Consider the following 5822-nt stretch of genomic DNA (forward strand, 5'->3'; position numbering starts at 1 on the left):
ACCGCTCAGGCCCCCGGCCGGGCCCCGCGGGGTTAACCCCCGCCTCACCGCCCGCACCCCCGCCCCAGCGCCGCTCCCATTGGCCGAGCAGTTGCTAGGAGACCTTCAACAGGGGCCTGCACCGCCTGGCCGGCGGGCCGCAGCCGAGCAGGTGCCGTCGCAGCGCCACCGTGTCACAGCCGGCACCTGCCTCGCTACCGCCACCGGCCGCGGCCCGCCGGGGAGGCAGAGCGCAGCCCGGCCGCGCTGGCGGCGCCTTTGGCACCTGCTGGCAGGTCCTGCGGGCGGGGCGGGGCGGGGCGGGGAGCGGCGCAGGCCGTGAGGCGCGGGCTGCGGCACCCGTGAGGGGAGGGGCAGCCCGAGGGCTGGTAGTCTGGCTGCGAAACGGCCCCGTGGGGCCTGATCCCTCCGTTGCCGCGCCGGAGCACGGCGAGTACATGGAGTTAGGTCTGCTTACCTAGTGCTCAGCCCAGAATGTCATCGCCTTTCACAGAGGACAGAGTAGTCACAAGTTTTGAAAAAATCCGTCATTAAATATTAGCCCTTACGTTTGACTATATGTTGCTGCTTTTTTTTTCTCCCCACAGGCAATTCCAGCAGCTGTACACGAAAGCGTAAGAAGACCTTCTTTGTGTCATGTTGTTATTCAGCCAGTAAACCACATTTCTGTAGAATACACTTTAAAGAAGACAGCTTCGTAGTTATCTTGAGAGTTGTTTAGTGCTGTCTGAAACAGAGGTATTGCTGATTTGAGCAATTAGCTTACACCAGGAATTCCTGGCACTCACCAGGAGCAAGTTTTGCCCAGACATCACAAAAATGCCTCCCTGTGGGAGAGCTCACATATCTGACAGCCCTCTCTGGGGCTGCGAGCAGTGGTGGAGGAGCACCAAGACACCCAGTCTGGCATGTGCCTTAGTGCTCAGAGAATATCAGTTAAATTGTCTAGCATTACCTCACTACACATGTGAGGCTTTTAATAAAATTACCCAATAGAATCAGTAAAATTAATTGTGTAATCATGATTCATAGGATTTGATTTCTTCCACTATTGGGGTTTGCAAGACTGCAGCCTTCACTGACTCAGTGACATCCTCACTGATTTCTCTTGATACCTACCACCTTCATACCCAAATACATCAAATTCCGCAGTCATGCGTCTGTATACCTGCAATATTCTCAGTCCTGCAAGCTGCTGTAAGTTTGTTGACATCTCACATTTCTTTTTTCTTATATTTTGCTACAGAAGTCAGTTTTTATGTTGCCTTTCATAATTTGAAATTTTCATCCTAATTTCTTTACAGGTTAATAAACAATTTTCAATATTATCAACCTTGTTCTGGTTTTGTTTTTAAAAATGAGGTCACCAGTACAGGTTCTGCTGAGTAAAATAACATCTTTAATACAGTAAACATTTTAATTTCTAGTGACAAATGGGTCTTTAGAGAATATTCAGCTCCATTCTCTGTAAACTTACCTTTATTGATCCAATATTCTCTTTAGCTTTGAGGAGAGTATCCTGTTGGAGGAATATCCTGTTGGAGGACTCGGTGCAAATAGTCACAAATAATCACAAATGTCTAAACACAAGCAAAGTGAAGAGATTGAAGATTATTTTGTCAATTTGTCAAAAGCTAGGGTGTTATAGTCCAGGTCAAGAAATAACAAAACAATTACTGACAGAAAAGAGGCTTAAAATGCAGTAGGCAGGATGGCTGTTACAACTGGAAAGCCACCATCAGAGAGAAACAGCAGCAATTGGGATATAAAATATTTATTCTTAATAGATTATATAGCTATATACCCTTTCATAAATTCAGTTATTCACTCAAGTTGGCAAATTTTGTAATTTTTCTGTATTTTCAGTGTAGGAAGGTGGCAACACAGGATACAGGCAGTACAGCAGCATTTTCACTGTTAGGGTCACCAAGTAGACAGAGCAATGCGCTGTGGTGTGTAACAAGGGATGGAATCTCAAAAGAGAATTAGTCTGGTAGGTTTTCCTGCCACAAACATAGCTGTGATAAACCTCCTTACATCCCTTACACACTGCTTTCTCTGCTTCCAGATTCTTTTTCATTCAACATTTCTGGTTTTCAAAGGTCAGCTTGAGAATGGAAAAATGCTGAATAAGGTCAAAATCAGCCTTTCAAAATTCTCACCAAAATTTAACTCCCAGGAATGAAATACACTCCTGTCATCGAGCTTAGAAATAAAGATATTTCTCTCATTTATGGGCAGACCATAATTGCTTCTCCAGGCAAATGAAAAAGACTTATATAGGGCTAGTAAACTGACTGGTTCTTAACTGTGTAGGAAGCACACCCCAGCAGCTTGCAGAAATACTGATTATTGTTTTGGCTTTTAGTACCTTTGCAATAACAGTAATATTTTTAATAATGACATTCTTTTTAGAGTTATTTAGGTCATAGGAAATCATTCCTCGCAGTGCAGAAGAAACGTTTCATTTTATGACTCAGGTTAATTGCAAAGACTTTGGACCCTTATACTGTAGCTTTGCTGCAGGTGCACTCTTAGGAGGAAGCAGACTCACACAGAATATAATATGTTAGTGGTAATGGCAAGTGGGACAACAGACTTTGTTCACGGGAAGGATTAAACTCCTGGAGCTTTAAAAGATAATACATGGGGTGGGTGGTGCTGAATTCCCTTTGTCCATTTGATCTTAGCAGCTGTTTCTGAAGTTGATGCTATTCAAAAGAGAACTCCCAAAGCACTTCGCTGTGCATCATGGGTCGGGTTTGGTTTATGGTTTTTTTAAAGGGCTGGCCAGGAAAGGAGAAGTCTTTGTGGGACGCATTCAGGCAAGAGTGTCACAGGAAGTTTTACCTTATGAAAAACTGTAGCCCAACCCTGTTCTTTATTGATAATGCACCAATTTGGCATAACATAGTCTTCATAAACCACAGTGAGAATTAAAACACACCTTTCTAAAGTGGTTCATAACAAGGGTGGCATAGAGGTAGGATTTTGTTGTAGGGAAAGGGTGGTGTCATTGGAGGTTTTGGTTCCTAAGGGATACAGTAGAGGTTAACATCAAATATTTCTTGTGCTTTCTTAAATAACATCATAAATATCCTGTAATGGATGTCAGGTCTTTGACAGTAACCCAAATTTTAAGAGTAGAACTCCTTAAACAGTTTTTTCTGTCTTTATTTGGGTTTGCTTGACTCTAATTGACGGAATGATCTGGAGACTCACTTTATTTTGCTTTATGATTCAGCAGTTTAGAAAAAAAGTTTTGTTATTTCATAGACGTTCCTCTGTGTTATACAGAACATTGTCTTAAAAATTAATTTTAGTTCAATTTAAGTTTTCAGAGGCATTTTGTATATCTTGTTTCCCAAAGCATCTAATTTCCTCTGGTTCTTTAATTTTTTCCCCATTATAATTCTTAGTCCTAGTTTTTAGCAAAGGATTACAAAGAAGAAATGATAAACACATCTTCAAAATTTCTCTAATCATATATTCTATAAACTATGTTTATAAAAGAAATTGAAGCTGGATTAAACTGTAACCTGGGCAGGAAGACAAACAGGCTCCCACAATTCAGAAAGAGATGGACTGATCCACAGTTTGTTTGCATTTCAATTCAAACTCATCTTCTTAAGTACATTCAAAAATGCTGTTTGCTGGAGTGGTTTCTATAGCAGTGTCCTGCTTCATTACAAATCAGCAGGGCTGATGAACCATGGACTAGCAGAAGCTCATTAAAATGTCTGATCTTGTTACGCAATAGGCCAGTGGCAGCCTGTGACTCCTTTATTGTCTCTTGATCTAAGAACTGCATCTCGACAAAGCCCAGCTCATAGGGCTTTCACGTCTCTTTGTGGAGATGCATAAAAAGAACCTCATAAGCCAGTCTGGGGGTTGTGCTGTGCACTGGTAAGCACTTTAAGGTCTATTCTCAGTCCCAGCTCACACATTAGAAGCTCCAGTCATGCAGTAATCTTAACAGGTACCCCTGGAGCCCATTGGAGGTTCCAAAGCCGCAGAGACCTACAGCAGGATTTAGGTGGACTTTACATACTAAAGCCCACCTGTGTGATCCAGTCCCTCCTTTCTCCCCCACTACGTGACAGTCACTTGGCTCAGTATCTAAAAGACATTCAACTTTTATCTGAATGCTCCCTCTGCTATTGCACTTGGACTGTGAGATTTCAGGCTAATCCCTGATAGATTACAAAAAGTAGAGAAAAAGATGCCTATCCTTCCCCAGGGGTTTGACCAAGCACATCAACAGCCACAAAAATATCCCTGGGATGAGATAGTGTTGCTGCCTGTTCAGAGCATCCCCCACCCAAGTCTTTGTGCCAAACCAGTGCCACAGAAAGCAAACTAAGCATCAGGGATCCAAGGCGATGCGACACAAAAAGGATGCTGACTCTGCAGCAAAGAAACTACAGCCAAAACTTTTGAACAAGAGTGCCTCGGGGTGAGTGACAGATGCCAACTCAACCACGGGCTATCACTGCTCCTCCCCAAGCTTGTCTACAGTGTTATGCTTTTACACAGGCCCTGGTTTTTATTGCACCCTTGTCTGAGTCGGTTCAGATCACTAATTCTATTTATTTTATTTTTTTGTGTTCCAACAGCTCAGCAAGTGAATTGGCTCACAGAGTGTTCTACATATGCTAGAGCCTGTACAAGACAATCTGGAGAAGGAGAGAAGAAAAAGAAAGAATGAAGAGAGGAATGGGACTTCCCAATTTTAGTGTCAATGAGGCATTAAATCACTCATCCCGTTCATGGAGCTACACCCTCACATTTCTGTCTCTGCAACCTTATTTCCGGTTAAAGATGGGAGCAGATATTCACCTCATTTAACCATCTCCATGCATGATACAGGCACCATAGGCCCCCAAATTCTCCTTTCCATTCTGGGAGGCAGGCACCAGGTAAGCTTTTATTGGATTTACCCCAGAGACCTTTGGAGGAGGATAAAACTTCAGATGGTTACAATGCCTGGAGCAACTCAGGTTCACTTCTGAAATCTTTCAATTACTAGTTCAAGGAACTCCTTCCATGAGGTAAGGAGCAGCGCAGACAATGCCATTTAATTCAACTGTGTCAAAGCATTTCAGTGATGCAGATATTTCATGAAAAATTTTGATTTTAGTAGCTATAGCAACTCGTGCCATGAAACAGTTGTTGTTCTTCCCACCCTGTCCTGTGCTACACATACACCATTTTCAGCGAATATGTGCAATATTTTGCATGTCTGCTTCAGTCTCCATCTGAAAAAGCTTCACAAAAATTTGTTCAACATCTCACAGTCATGAAATATCACTATGGGCAGGGCTAAACATCACTGAGCCTTGTGCATTTAACTGCTGGGCTTCATTCAGACAGCTGTTGAGATAGTTGAGCAAATGTCATTACCAAACACTGAGGTGCTCAAAAGTGTTTGAAATAGTTGTAATGTGTTTGGAAAGGAGGAAGAACAAAAAGTAGCATGGAGGAAATGAAGAGAAGCTCCCAGATCTTGTGAAGAGCAGCAGAATAGCATTTCAGGGGAAAGCAGTGAATGAAGAGCATTAGTGTGGTGTTCACAGAAACAGTCTCTGGTTTATCTGACCTCTTCCCAGTCATGAAAACAAGACTTTTTTTATTGTCAGCAAATAAACATGTCTCTGTCATTGTTCAGCACGCCAAAATAACACACAGAACCCCAAACTCCAAAGGGTTATCAGATCAAAAGGAGCAGGAGTGGTGTTCTATTTTAAACGTGGGAACTGAGACACCAAAGTAATAAGTGTGTTTTCAGGGAAGTCCATTCCATAACCAATGGCTGTAATTTA

This window comes from Strix uralensis, chromosome 8 (genome assembly GCF_047716275.1).
Source record: "Strix uralensis isolate ZFMK-TIS-50842 chromosome 8, bStrUra1, whole genome shotgun sequence".
In the NCBI taxonomy this organism is placed as follows: domain Eukaryota; kingdom Metazoa; phylum Chordata; class Aves; order Strigiformes; family Strigidae; genus Strix; species Strix uralensis.